Source organism: Mus caroli, unplaced genomic scaffold, assembly GCF_978045245.1.
Source record: "Mus caroli unplaced genomic scaffold, Mus_caroli_1 scaffold_20, whole genome shotgun sequence".
Lineage (NCBI taxonomy): Eukaryota > Metazoa > Chordata > Mammalia > Rodentia > Muridae > Mus > Mus caroli.
Window position 1 is genome coordinate 27,385,277 of NW_028227275.1, and position 16,197 is coordinate 27,401,473.

The window sequence follows — 16,197 nt, forward strand, 5'->3', positions numbered from 1 at the left end:
CTTGGGTGAATTTGCTTCCTTTTGTTCTAGAGCTTTTATTTGTGCTGTCAATTTGCTATTGTATGCTCTCTCCATTTTCTTTTTGGAGGCACTCGGGGCTCTGAGTTTTCCTCTTAGAACTGCTTTCATTGTTTCTCATAAGTTTGGGTATGTTGTGGCTTCATTTTCATTAAAGTTTAAAAAGTCTTTAATAAGTTTCATTACTTCTTCCTTGACCAAGTTATCATTGAGTAGAGTGATTTTTCAGCTTCCACATATATGTGGGCTTTCTATTACTTATGTTGTTATTAAATATCAGCCTTACTCCGTGGTGATCTGATAGGATGCATGGGATTATTTAAATATTTTTGTATCTGTTGAGGCCTGTTTTGTGAGCAATTATGTGGTCAGTTTTGGAGAATGTAGCATGAGGTGCAGAGAAGAAAGTATATCCTATTGTTTTAAGATGAAATGCTCTATAGATAAATGTTAAATCCATTTGTTTCATAACTTCTGTTAGGTTCTCTGTGTCTCTGTTTAGTTTCTGTTTCCAGGATCTGTCCACTGATGAGAGTGGGGTGATTAAGTCTTCCACTATTATTGTGTGAAGTGCAATGTGTGCTTTAAGTTTTAGCAAAGTTTCTTTAATGAATGTGGATACCCTTGCATTTGGAGCATAGTTGTTCCAAATTGAGAGTTCATCTGGGTAAATTTTACATTTGATGACTAGGAAGTGTCCCTCATTATCTTTTTTGATAAATTTAGGTTGAAAGTCAATTTTATTCGATATTAGAATGGCTACTCCAGCTTGTTTCTTGGGACCATTTGTCTGGAAATTTGTTTTCTAGCCTTTTACTTTAAGGTAGTGTTTGTCTTTGTCCCTGAAGTGGGTTTCCTGTGTGCAGCAAAATATTGGGTCCTGTTTATGTAACCAGTCTTCTAGTTTTTATTGGGGAATTGAGTCCATTGATAATAAGAGATATCAAGGAAAGTCGTTATTACTTCCTGTTATTTTTGTTGTTAGATTGGAATTATGTTCATGTGGCTATCTTCTTTAGGTTTGTTGAAATATTAGTTTCTTGCTTTTTCTAGAGCATAGTTTCCCTCATTGTATCAGTGTTTTCCATTTATTATCCTTTGAAGGGCTGGATTTTTGGGAAAATATTGTATAAATTTGGGTTTGTCATGAAATACCTTGGTTTTTCCATCTACGGTATTTAAGATTTTTGCTGGGTATAGTAGCCTGGACTGGCATTTTGTGTTCTCTTAGGGTCTATATGACATCTGCCCAGGATATTCTGGCTTTCATAATCTCTGGGGAGAAGTCTGGTGTAATTCTGATAGGTCTGCATTTGTATGTTACTTGGCCTTTTCCCCTTAATGCTTTTAATATTCTTTCTTTATTTTGCACAAAAAATTATTATGTGACAGGAGGAATTTCTTTTCTGGTCCAAACTATTTAGAGTTCTGTAGGCTTCTTGTATGTTCATGGGCATCTCTTTCTTTAGGTTGGAGAAGTTTTCTTCTATAATTTTGTTGAAGATATTTACTGGCCCTTTAAGTTGGAAATCTTCCTTCTAGTCTATTCCTATTATCCTTAGGTTTTGTCTTCTCATTGTTTCCTGGATGTTTTGGGTTAGGATCTTTTTTTCATTTCGCATTTCCTTTCACTGTTGTGTCAATGTTTTCTATGGTATCTTCTGCACCTGAAATTCTCTTATCTATCTCTTGAATCTGTTGGTGATCTTTGTATCTATGACTTCTGGTCTCTTTCCTAGGTTTTCTATCTCCAAATTTGTCTCACTTTGTGATTTCTTTATTGTTTCTACTTCCATTTTTAGATCCTGGATAGTTTTGTTCAATTCTTTCACCTGTTTTGATTAGTTTTCCTTTAAGAGATTTTTGTGTTTCCTCTGTAAGGGCTTCTACCTGTTTACCTGTGTTCTCCTGTATTTCTTTAAAGGAGTTATTTACGTCCTTCTTATAGTCCTCCATCATCATCATGGGAAGTGACTTTAGATCTATGTCTTGCTTTTCTGGTGTGGTGGTGTATTCAGGACTTGCTATGGTGGGAGAGTTGGGTTCTGATGATGTCAAATATCATTGGCTTCTGTGGCTTCTGCTTTTATACTTGCCTCCCACCATCTGATTATCTCAAGTGCTCCTTGCCTTCAATATATCTGATTGGAGCCTGTCATTCTTGTATTCCCATTTGAGTCAGAACTCCTCAGAATCCAGCTTTCTCTGTGGTCCTATGATGCTGGGATCCTGTGATCCTGTGATCCTGAGATTCTGGGTATGTCAGAGTTCTTGGCAGTCGAGCTTCCTATGAGGCACTGAGATCCTTGTGTGAACAAGCTCATGGGATCCTGGGATCCTAAGATCCTGGATGTGTTAGAGTACCTGGAAGTGTTACCTCCTCTGGGGACTGTGGGGCTCTCCACTGAATTCGAAACTAAGGTAGACCAGTGCCAACCATAAGGAACTTGAGCCAATGGTCAGGCAGGGCTCCTGTGTCCCTGCTCCTGCTGGTCCCAACCCCTCAAGATTGTTTTGAAACAGATGTTTCATTCCACTCACCAGTGTTCCTAAGATCCTGGGCATGCTAGGGTATCTAGGGGGTGGAGAGATCTCTGGGGATCATGGGACCGTTCGCTGAGTTTGCACTCAAGGTGGTTCTGAGCTGGTGCTGACGGGAAGGACCCTGAGCCCTCATTTTCAAAATTTTAGTAAAATGTCTGTAAGATTATCAGTTTTGTAGTATTTTTGGGTACTATTAACCCATATACAAAACCCTTGGAAGAGACCTAGATTTTATTAAATTCCATCTATGGTCTTCTCAGAGTTAATTGTTTTTGTGTATGTTTTTGAAAACTCATTAGATATTTTTATGATGACAATATTTTTGTAACATATTGACTTTATTAGAATACATTAGTTATAGGAAATAATAAGATTAATTGTGATATATTTATTTTATTTTACATGTTTGGGTGTTGTGTTTGCCTTTATGTCTTGCATCATATGTGTAATACCCATGAAAACCAGACGATAGCATTTGATCTCCCAGAACTGAAGTTACAGAGTTTGTTGGCAGCTATGGGAGTGCTGGGGATTGAGCCTGGGTCCTCTACAAGAGCAACAAGTTCTCATAACTGATGAACGATCTTTTCAAGACATTGTTACAATATTTTGTGTGTGTGTATGTATATATATATATATATATGTATATATATAAATCATATTCACTCCTAATTACTCTATCTTATTTTTTGATGACCCATGGGTCATTTAAAACTGTATCACTGAATCTCCATGTTTATGTAATATCTGTAGTTTCTCTTGTTATTTTTGTCTACTATTTTTCCATTATAACCTAATAACATACATGCAACTGTGTTGAATGTTTTTGTACTTATTAATTCTTATTTTACACCCTGAAATGTGATTGGTTCATGTAAAATTTGCTTGAATTTAAAATTTGCTTGAGGAAAATTTGTATTCTTCAGTTGTTATAAGGAGTGTTCTATAGGTATCTTTAAAATGCAGTTGTTTAAATCAGAAATTTGTTGAATTTTATTGGAAATACTTTCATCTATTGAAGGCAATGTGACATCAAAATCACCCACTATTATTATATTTGAATTGAAATATCTCTTTATCTTCAGTAGGGTTTATTTTATAAAATTTGTTGGTTCTTTAATACTTATTTTAAATTATTACATTAAATGATTACTTATGCCAGATAGATGAGGTAATCTTTTGCTTGCCTTTAGGTTCCACTGGCTTATGAAATAATTTTTTGTTAAGTTTTTGTCTGTGCATTTCTTGTAGATAAAACATAGTTGGATCTTGCTTTTTACACACCTAGATAGCCTCACATTTTATTTGTAGAGATGATTTTATATAAAACTATTATTTAAATTTATATATTTAAATCCATTTTAGAGGTGTGCTGGTTTACTAAATGTAATGATCAAGCTCCATTACCATCTGGGTTGGATTTTAGAGTCACCAAGGAGACTCAGGTCTGGATATGTCTATGAGGGTGATTCTATATGGGATCGACTAATAAGAAAGACACAACTTCAGTGTGAGCTGCATGCACAGACTGTGTGAAAGTCTGAGGAGCAATAACATCCATCTCTCTATGGTCTATGTTGCTTAATGAAGCCAGGTGGTCATGTTTCTGCACCTATATGTCTGTCACATCCATGCCTTCTCTACTATGATGAGCTCTAACATCAAACTTTACTAAATAAGTCCTTCCTTCCTAAAGCTGTCTATGTTAGTTATTTTGTTTCAACAAAGAAAGTACCTGATATAGAAAATCATATCAGGAATGGGGTCATTTTTTTGATAAACCTGAGCAGGTGGTTTCTAAGCTTTTAGAATTGCTATCAGGAGGGTTGTGATAAAGTTTGGAGCTATGGGCTAGAGAAGCCCTATAATGTTGTATATAATGCTTTCCAGGTCATTCTGGTGGAATCCTCAATTTGGAAGACCACAAAGCTGAGAAAAATCTAGAGAGTAGAAGAGCTGTTCACAATGTTTCAGAGAGAAACAAGTACTCTATTGGGAACTGAACTAAAACTCATCTATGTGGTGGTCTGGCAAAGACTCCTGCTGAATTTTCCCCTTATATCTTGATGATACTGAAATTTTGTTTTGAGATTTATATATTACAGAATATACAGCCTTGGTGAATTTCTTTGTCAGACGTGCTGAACTAGCCTGCTTGAAGTCCTGATGTCCTGAACTTTAGCTGGATCTAGTCAAGACACAGACATCAGAGACTAATCAATCCTGGTTTCCCTACCCTTTCTGTCCCCCCTTCATAATATCTTAATGCCCATATTCATCTTGAAGAAGTTATGAAGAGTCATCGACCCACTTCCCTGGACTTTGGGGCTGGAGAGGGTTAATAATAAGTTGTCTTTCTAGGGAATGTAGAAATGGTCATATTTGGAACAGGGAGGAAATAGCTAGAATTGATTGTATAGCCATAATCTCATTGATAGAAATTTTTATAATTATTACTAAGTTGAGATCATAAGTTCCTATTTGGTACAGAATTTATTTTTATGCCAAGTCAAGGTTATCATTAGTATAAATTTCTTCTATTGATACTAAATATTTGAAAATACAGGACTTAGACTCAGTCCTTCTTTTGCTGTTATTCTAAACAGATATGAGATGATTAAGCCTGTGAGTTAAGGGCCAAATAGCAAAGTCATGGTTCTGAGTTTATTGTTAGGGTGGTTTCAAGATTTAACTAGAAATAGCTGAGAGTAGTTAACAGACAAGAGTCCAGACTACTTTATATAGATAATTGGTTTTCAAAAACATCATAAATCCACAGAATGTGACATTTAATGTTTTTTATTCACTTGTTGTTTTTTTTTTAACTAGTGTATTGTTTATTAAATTTTTTTTAATTTTTAATATTTTTATTACATATTTTCCTCAATTACATTTCCAATGCAATCCCAAAAGTCCCCCATACCCCCCCCCCCACTTCCCTACCCACCCATTCCCATTCTTTTGGCCCTGGCATTCACCTATATTGGGGCATATAAAGTTTGCAAGTCCAATGGGCCTCTCTTTCCAGTGATGGCCGACTAGGCCATCTTTCGATACATATGCAGCTAGAGACAAGAGCTCCAGGGTACTGGTTAGTTCATCATGTTGGTCCAACTATAGGTTTGCAGATCCCTTTAGCTCCTTGGGTACTTTCTCTAGTTTCTCCATTGGGAGCCCTGTGATACATTCAATAGCTGACTGTGAGCATCCACTTCTGTGTTTGCTAGGCCCCGGCATAGTCTCACAAGAGACAGCTATATTTGGGTCCTTTCAGCAAAATCTTGCTAGTGTATGCAATGGTGTCAGTGTTTGGAAGCTGATTATGGGATGGATCCCTGGATATGGCAGTCTCTAGATGGTCCATCCTTTCATCACAGCTCCAAACTTTGTCTCTGTAAATCCTTCCCTGGGTGTTTTGTTCCCAAATTCTAAGAAGGGGCACAGTGTCCACACTTTGGTCTTCATTCTTCTTGAGTTTCATGCGTTTAGCAAATTGTATCTTATATCTTGGGTATCCTAAGTTTTGGGCTAATATCCACTTATCAGTGAATACATATTGTGTGAGTTCCTTTGTGATTGTGTTACCTCACTCAAGATGATGCCCTCCAGGTCCATCCATTTGGCTAGGAATTTCATAAATTCATTCTTTTTAATAGCTGAGTAGTACTCCATTGTGTAAATGTACCATAATTTCTGTATCCATTCCTCTGTTGAGGGGCATCTGGGTTCTTTCCAGCTTCTGGCTATTATAAATAAGGCTGCTATGAACATAGTGGAGCATGTGTCCTTCTTACTGGTTGGAACATCTTCTGGATATATGCCCAGGAGAGGTATTGCTGGATCCTCCAGTAGTACTATGCCCAATTTTCTGAGGAACTGCCAGACTGATTTCCAGAGTGGTTGTACAAGCTTGCAATCCCACCAACAATGGAGGAGTGTTCCTCTTTCTCCACATCCTTGCCAGCATCTGCTGTCACTTGAATTTTTGATCTTAGCCATTCTGACTGGTGTGAGGTGGAATCTCAGGGTTGTTTTGATTTGTATTTCCCTGATGATTAAGGATGTTGAACATTTTTTCAGGTGCTTCTCTGCCATTCAGTATTCCTCAGGTGAGAATTCTTTGTTCAGTTCTGAGCCCCATTTTTTCATGGGGTTATTTGATTTTCTGGAGTCCACCTTCTTGAGTTCCTTATATGTATTGGATATTAGTCCCTTATCTGATTTAGGATAGGTAAAGATCCTTTCCCAATCTGGTGGTGGTTTTTTGTCTTATTGATGGTGTCTTTTGCCTTGCAGAAGCTTTGCAGTTTCATGAGGTCCCACTTGTCAATTCTCGATCTTACAGCACAAGCCATTGCTGTTCTATTCAAGAATTTTTCCCCTGTGCCCATATCTTCTAGGCTTTTCCCCATTTTCTCCTCTATAAGTTTCAGTGTCTCTGGTTTTATGTGAAGTTCCTTGATCCACTTAGACTTGACCTTAGTACAAGGAGATAGGAATGGATCGATTCGCATTCTTCTACATGTTAACAACCAGTTGTGCCAGCACCATTTGTTGAAAATGCTGTCTTTCTTCCACTGGATGGTTTTAGCTCCCTTGTCGAAGATCAAGTGACCATAGGTGTGTGGCTTCATTTCTGGGTCTTCAATCCTATTCCATTGGTCTACTTGTCTGTCTCTATACCAGTACCACGCAGTTTTTTTTATCACAGTTGCTCTGTAGTAAAGCTTTAGGTCTGGCATGGTGATTGCACCAGAGGTTCTTTTATCCTTGAGAAGAGTTTTTGCTATCCGAGGTTTTTTGTTATTCCAGATGAATTTGCAGATTGCACTTTCTAATTCATTGAAGAATTGAGTTGGAATTTTGATGGGGATTGCATTGAATCTGTAGATTGCTTTTGGCAAGATAGTCATTTTTGCAATGTTGATCCTGCCAATCCATGAGCATGGGAGATCTTTCCATCTTCTGAGATCTTCTATAATTTCTTTCTTCAGAGACTTGAAGTTTTTATTATACAGATCTTTCACTTCCTTAGTTAGAGTCACGCCAAGATATTTTATATTATTTGTGACTATTGAGAAGGGTGTTGTTTCCCTAATTTCTTTCTCAGCCTGTTTATTCTTTGTGTAGAGAAAGGCCATTGATTTGTTTGAGTTAATTTTATATCCAGCTACTTTACCGAAGCTGTTTATCAGGTTTAGGAGTTCTCTGATATTCACTTGTTGTTAAGACTAGTCTGCTCATGACAGCTTTCCCTGTCTTGGATTCAAAGAAGAAACTGAGTACCTATGAGTTACTCCAGTTGTGGTGAGACTAGACAAGAATTGCCTCTTTTCATATACAGATATAATACTGTCCAAAGAAAGGACACAGTTACAGGTTTAAGACAGTGTAATTCTGTGAAACAGAGTAATTCTGCTAGTTCTTAATATTCCTGTTTCTCTAGGTCTGTCAGATGACCCTGGCCAGAAGGCTGAAGACCAATGCTCCAGTGTTTTGAAGTAAAGGACTGTCCAGATGTTCAGCAGTCTCTATCAATTTGCTAAGTTTTCGAAGCTGTGTTAGGCTTCCTATATATTTTCAGTTATTATCAGTCGTTCCTGGATTTCTGACAGGTTTGAAAAACTACCTAGTCTCCTAGCTAAATCAGACTTTTTTCCTTTGACAGGAACAGATTTAAGAGGATAGTTTACAGTTGACATTCAATCTAAAGCCAAGACATAGCTAGATGCAGAACTATAGTCTTTAAAGTTAGGATAGAGGACAGTGGCAATTTTATTGGCAAAAATGTTGGACTGGATGTTAGGTCTATCTTATAACATATAGTTTACAAAAGGGTAATAGTTGTGTTCAATTTATATTTTGAGAGTAAGTCCTATTTTTTTTTAAATTAAACAGAAAGGGTGAAATGTTGTAGGATTTTCTCTGTCCAGTCACATTAGGGCAGTGGCAGGCCTATGATTGGACAGGAAAAGGAAGGCAGAGCAAGGAGTTGGGGAGAGAAATAAGAGAGGTTGAGAAGGGAAAGGAGGGAGAAGAACCAGGATGGAGGCAGACGTGGTATAATCTTAAGGTTAGAATAATTGGGTTAAAGTTTTATCATTATCAATTGGCTCTGGAATTATTATATTGGCATCTTGTAAAATGTGATATTATTAATACATAAATCTAATTGGTTAATTATTAGCTGAAGAGTCTTAATTCTACTGGGTAATTAGGTGTTGAGATGGCTAACCAGGGATGTGTGGGGCAATTCGTGGAAGTGAGAGGAACACGCCCCCCCCCCCCCCCCGGCCAACCTCCACCCCGGCCTAGAGAGGGACCTCTGAGGGAGTTGGCCTCGAGGGGCCAGAGAACTGGCAGTGGCAGCAGGAGTGATGGAGAGTGGCCTGGCCCCGCTGAGAGTTGGTGGGTTCCTTTGTTAATATTTCCTGCAACATTGAGCAAAGAAACAAATGTGTTTAAAGATGCAGACAGGGAGTTACCAAGAAAGCATCTATAATTGATAAAGAAATTATATCGATTATAGAGGGATTTTTTCACTCTTAACAATATAAAAGGTGCCCTAGAGTAAGATCTTACTCGTGTGTGGGAGCTCGCAACTTATGAAAATGTAAATTAATTGTAAAGGAAAGAGTCTGATTGAGATAGAAAAAAATCCCTGTAGTATAGCAGCTGTCTAAGGAATGTTTTCCAAAGTTCATTGACCAAAATGCACAGAGGCTACTGCAGTTGTGCTAGAGGCAGACCAGACTATATCTTGAGTTAGAAGAAACTGTCAATCCTATCTATATGACAGTCATATTGTAAGTGTTTTTGGTTGTTTTTTGTCAACTTTACAAAAGCTAGAGTCATCTGGGAAGTGTAATGCCTCCATAATATTTGTCTATAGCCAAAACAATGGGTTGCTTTTTCTTCAATAATAATTGATTTGTGTAAGCCTCGTCCACTGTGGGCAGTGTCATCTATAGACAGGTTTTTCTGGTTTGTATTAAGATGGTAGCTGAGCAAGCCATGGGGAGTAAGATAGTAAGCAGCATTCCTCTTTGCCCTAATTCACTTTCTGCCTCCAGGTTTCTGCTGTGACTTCTCTTCACTTCTCTTCATGCTTTGTGATTGAAATTTATGAGGTATAATAACCCTTTCCTTCCCAATTTGCTTTTGGCCATGGTCTTTATCACAGCAGCCGAATTCTGAATAAGATTGTAGGAAAGTAAAATGCAAGAGTTACAGGGTCATGGAGGCTTATACGAAGGTTTCAGAAAGCTGCTGAGTCCAGACAGAATATAGCTGTTATAGCTTATTCAAGGAAACCCCATGAGGCCATAGTGTTAAGATGGAGCCTAAGTTAGATACAAGCTCCAGGATGGTAGAGATGCATGGATCTTCTGTCTACTCTCAGAAGCCATTGAGGAGAGGCTAAAGGCAAGCAGTTGATTTTCCTGAGATGGTTTATGGTGAGTTCTTGGAGAGAAGATCCAAGGGACTTTGTCTCAGGATTGATTATTGCTTTTTCTGTCATTATTAAACCGATATAACAAGCCCTGGGCATTACCCTATTAGGCAGATTTTCTGCAGACTGACAAAGATATACTCTCTTGTGGTGGTGCTATATAGACAAATAGACATTTTCTTAATTCCTAATGATGATTCTATAAGAATTCCTAAATTTATACTAGTAATTTTTGAAGCCTTTGTAAAAATCAGAGCTCTCTGTAATATGAAAACTGCAATTAGGAAATCTACCACTCTTCATGTGTCATGAGTTAATTGAGGTAAGCTAGCAAGCAGGCACGATACAGATTTACGACTTAGGAAATTTAGTCATAAATCCATTAACTAAAGGTTGTAAAAGGAAACAAATAATTTATTGTAGGTGCAAGGACAGAAGATAAAATATTGGCTAGGTTTATCTACACAAAATTTCAACACTAATGAGACACTAGGTAGATGATTTCCCTTTTGTCATACCACGTTCATTTAGATCTAAGAATTATAGTTTTCAACTCTCAATGAACCTGTGGAGCTAGTGGCAGATAATGAATGTTTAGTTAGATAACTAGTCTTAGTGGAAACACATGCAAACATCTTAGTTTGCATGTTACTACTTGTTCAATTTATGATTTGAAATTTTGTTTGGACTTGTGAACTTTCTTTGAATAAAGAGGCTGCTTAGAATACCATGTGATCATGTATCCTATAAAAGTACAAGAACTAAAAATTATGACAATAAATGGTAGATGCAGAAAGGGAAGAGTGGAGGTGTAGAAGGAAAATAGAGAGGCAGAGTAGAAACAAAGTAGGAGCTGATGAGATAGAGATAGTAGGACATAACAGACTATAACAGAACATTAAAGAGAGATGAGAAGACACAATGAAAGAGCTGCAGAGAGAGAGAGCAGAAAGAATAGGCAGAGGTCCTTTCAACAGGAGATGGGTTCTTTCTTATAGGAATTTCTTATTACTGACAAGGACAGTGTCGTTTTAGTAACAGAAATAAATAGTTAGAAGCCTTTTCTTCCTCTGTACTCATCCAGAATGAGTAAGTTCTTTCTGTGCTGGTGCTTAGGATTTTGCTCCATATGCATATGTAAGTATAGGGGTGTGTGTGTGTGTGTGTGTGTGTGTGTGTGTGTGTGTGTGTGTGTGTTGAGACAGGTGGCCAAGCCCACCAAGAGTGTATAAATGTGTATTGTGTGACTGTGCATAATTGCTTGTGTAAAGGGTTTTTATTGTTCTAGCATCCAGCAAAGAGAGTTAAAAGGCCAGACAGAGGTCATCAATCTTCTGACCCACATTCATATAACATCTGTGTCCAATTTCAGCACCCATTTCCCAAGGCAGGCAGGCTCCTGACAGTCTACTGAGAAAGTATGTGGTCTGGGAAAGGATTACATAGGCTGAAGTCCTCCAAACTGGAACAGGTGTCTCCTTAAGTATGTCAAAGTCCAGGTGATGCCATCATAATTCTCAGATGCTAGGCATGGAGCTTCAGGGTGTCATTCTTCTGGTGTTTTTCCATCTTGCTTTCATCTGGTCTTTCCTTGTCATCCTCCCACTTTTCAGTTTTGGAATGCAGTTGCTTACTTTGTGGTGTTTTATACTGTATGTATGTAACTTTAAAAACTAATTTTTCAAGTGTTCATAGATAAAAGCCTAAATCTCAGTAGAGATTCAGTACTTAGACTTTTGAGGCACATTGGAAATCTAGGTTTTTGAATACCTCTGACAATGGATTAAGTGTGCTTCACAGTAACTACAGTGATCTTAAGACTTTGTGGGTCAGGGGTGAAATATTGTGCTTTAAAATAATGTGTTTGCTAATAGACAGATATGAACCAAATCTTTAATATCCACCAGCTGATGAATGGATAGGTATAATGTGGTACATGCATACGATAAAATTGTATTTAGTCATAGAGAAAAATTAACTCCTGGCATTTTCAAGAGCATAGGTGGAACTGAAAAGTCAAGTGACACAAGCCAGACTCAGAAAGACAAATGCTGCAAAGACACAATCACCAGACAAATGAGTTTTCCATCACAGGTAGATCTGAGACTTTTGAGTTTTATATGAGTACATATGTGTTTCTGTGGAGGTGTGCAAACCACAGAACAAGGAAGGTAACTATTCTTTTCCCTTTGTTTTGTGACTGATGGTGTATCATGGCCAGCTGTAGCACTCTACTGCAACCATCTCTGTTCTACTATGATGGCCTGAACCCACAAACCATGAGCCAAAATAAATACTTCATTCCCAGAGTTGCATTTCTCAACAAATATTTTACCATAGTACCAGCAACAATAACCAAACCTCCATAACCAGTGCACTAAACTAGCAATCCAATGTTCTTCCCAATTCCTCATTTCTTTACTTTCTTTTTCTGAATCTACCACGTATTTTCATGGTTCCTAGTTTTTGTACTTTCAGAGGTTACACGATCACATGGTATTCTAAGCATCCTTTTAAAAAATAGTTTAGAATTTCAAGCATAAATTCAAATCATAAATTGAACAAGAAGTAACAAGATGTTTGCATGAGTTTCCATTAGGACATTAGTTATCTAACTAACTAAACATGAAACAAGGCTCAAAAACTGTAATCCTTAGGTCTAAGTTAGCATGGTATATCAAAAGGCAAATCATCTACCTAGTGTCTCACTAGTATTGAAGTTTTAGGTTTGTAGATAAATCAAGTTAATATTTTATTTTCTGTCTCTACAATTCAACAAATCATTCGTTTCCTATTACAAGCTTTAGGTAATGTGTTTACCACCTAAAGAAATGTATTCCTATGTTGTAAATCTGTATCATGCCTGTTTGCTATCTTAGCTCAACTAACTTGGGATAAAGACTGGCAGATTCTTACTTCCAGTTTTCATATTATAGAGGGCCCTAATTATAGTCCTTTTTATAATGTCAAGATGATAATAACTCATGCATAAAAGCATGGAGGATGATGAAAAGAAGGGAAGAGAGAGAAACCAGGGTAAATTACAGCAATGATAAAATAAAATAATGCAAATAGAGAAATAAAGTGACTAAAATTTGGTTATTTAACAAAAATAGGTAACTAAACTGCTTATTAAAAGAAATACAAATTTAAAAAAATGAAAGAAAATCTGGCCCTGTGCTTATATCTTATACCTATGTTATATACAGACTTGTAGACCCAATTATCTGTGGGAATAAGGCAAGAATAATCATAAACACTTCTTAGCCTTAGCTAAGAAGTGAGTTAAGGGCTAGCCTGGGCAAATTTGTGATATCCTGTCTTCAAACCAAAAATACGAAGTTGAGAAAAAAGTTCAGTGATAGAGGGCTTACCTAGTCTATGCCAGGCCTCACAATGAAAACTGCAGACACATAAAAAATTACATACACATACACACACAAACACAGTTTGTTAATCAGTTTCTCTGATACTGGAATTAAGTAGTTCTGTTGGTATTGGGTCATATATGTACTCTATTGTATTCTATTATATAGTTTCTTTCTCTTCCCACTCTGTGTAGGTTGGGGCTCTCCAGGACTCTGTTGTTGACACCAGGCCTGCACTTGCTCAGTTGCTTCCTTTGTGTCATGAAATCCCTAGTTGACCCCAGTGACTTCTGTGGCCTGTGGGTCCAGGCAGATTCCTACTCACTCCAAAGTCATCTACTCCTACAGTCTCACACCCACGTCCAGTCATTGTCCACGCTGAGAGTATGGCTTGAGTACACAAGGGTGGGGGAAGCAAAAAAGCCTGAGTTCTGCACTAGAGGCATAGAACCAAGGGAGCAGATATTTCTCCCTACTAGGCTCAGATATCTCCAATACCACACAACAGTAAACTACTGAGTGGATTCTATAAGTTTTAATAAGAAGGCAATGATGTGAGGACAATCATAGTAACTGCACCCCTGCAGAGAAAAAAATCACAACTACTAAATTCACCTCGCCCTCTAGTGGTGAAATGTATACAGGGTTGTTCCTGAGACTTTTTTTCCTGCCTTAGTCTTGAAATCATACACATTCAAGTAATATTAAATGGACCGAGATTTATAAATATATGTATACGAGTATACTATATTCATGTATATAGTGTATAAAACAATAATTAAAAATAAAGCCCATCAATTTGAGAGAGAGAGCAAGGGAGAGCTACAAAGGAAATATTGATTGAAGGGAGGAAAAGGAAGGCAGAAAATAATCTAATTACATTTCTTTTTTTGTTTGTTTTGTTTTTGTTTTTGTTTTTTTTGTTTGTTTGTTTGTTTGTTTTTTGGTTTTTTTTGGGGTTTTTTTTGTTTGTTTGTTTTTCAAGACAGGGTTTCTCTGTATAGCCCTGACTATCCTGGAACTCACTTTGTATACCAGGCTGGCCTTGAACTCAGAAATCCACCTGCCTCTACCTCCCGAGTGCTGGGATTAAAGGTGTGCACCACCATGCCCGCTAATTACATTTCAATTAAAAAAATAAAAAAGTAGGTCCCTGTTGCAGAAGAAAAAGGTTGGGGAAGGGAAAATGCTATTTTAAGTAACTGTTTTTGTCATAGTATTATTCATTATGTTTCCATGTCTACCCTCTTATGGAGTTAACTCTACTCCATATAGTTAAATTTTGATTCTTAGAATCAAAATTCTGTTAGACTTTCAGTAATTTTGATATAACCACAGAGCATTTATTAAATATTTAGGAATGTCTCGACACATACTCATTATGATGACTTGGGGTGTGTGAGTGCTATTGTAGGTAGAGTTAATGGTTAATAATACCCAGGGGATCCTGACAACTAAAGATCATAAACATATGTGTAAGTCTTGCTTGGATTTTATTTCAAGCATATCGACATTTATAAGATGATTGGACATTTGAGCTTTTACTGGATTGCAGCTTTAAGGGAGTTTTTGACATCATAATGTTATCATTTTGTAAAAAAAGGAGACATTAACATTTGAAAAATCTATCCTGAGGGTGGGTGAAAGGGCATGGCTGGATTCACAGTGGGATGGGATTGACTGAAAGAACAAATGATAAAGAATATAAAGAAGACTATGAAACTATACTAAATCTGAATAGATTTAAACTTTTATATACTTAGTGGGGGGGGGGGAAGAGGTACAGAGTAGACTCCAAAGTTGTGTTCCCATGTACCTAGAAACACTATATTTGTTTGACTTTTGTTGACTCAGAGAATGAGGTATGCTGGCTTGGAACTGGTGAGCTTTACATGACAAGATATTACCCAAGGCATGGGTAAAGGAATCCTATGAAAATAACCCCTAATACACTGGCAGACATGTCCACAATTCAGAGTATCAAACGAGAGACTGAAACTGGGCTGTTGAGGAAGCAACTCCAGTGACATTACCTATGTTCAGATAACAAGAACAGATGCCCATATCTGCAGACAGACTAAAAGGCAGTTAGAGGGGAAATACCACAGGCTCTAAGGATATGATGCTTGTGACTTTCTCAAGTAGGTGTACATGACATAGTTCGTCCTTAACTGATTGTACCACCTAAGATCTGTCACTAGCTATTCACCAAGAGCCTCATGCCATTTTCCTGGTGGGACCCCACAATTTTCACTGAAAATTAAAAGTTCCTATGTGATTGTCTCTGACAAATGTCTTCCTTAATAAAGATGAAGGCAAAAGTGTACTGTATGTAAGTAAGAAAGTTTCAAGATTCCTAGCAAAAGATGTGGGATAGGATAATGCAATGAAAACTAACATTTATGTTCTGTATTTTATTCATTATGCTATCAACAAATAAGGCTTTCTTAGCTCATATTTCATGTATTTAACCCTACTATAAAAATAGAAATCAAAATGCTAGCTACTTAGAATAGGAAGTCATACCAACATTGAGAATGTGTTCGTAAAACTCCCAAATTGGGATGTGTTTTTGGATAATTTTCAAGTTTCAGGCTATTATAACATTTTCATCAACCTATGGCACTTATTAGTTTGATCTATTTGTCAGTGGGAGGATTTGTACATCTTGTAGTTACCAGAACAATGGCAGTGACTTTTAAAATGTTGTTGTTAGATGGTAACTAAACAGTGGCTGTCTCTTGCTTCCTCACTCATGCTCAGAACAGGCAGGTTTCTCATGGGGCTCATAAGAAAGAAGAAGTGAGACTTTCA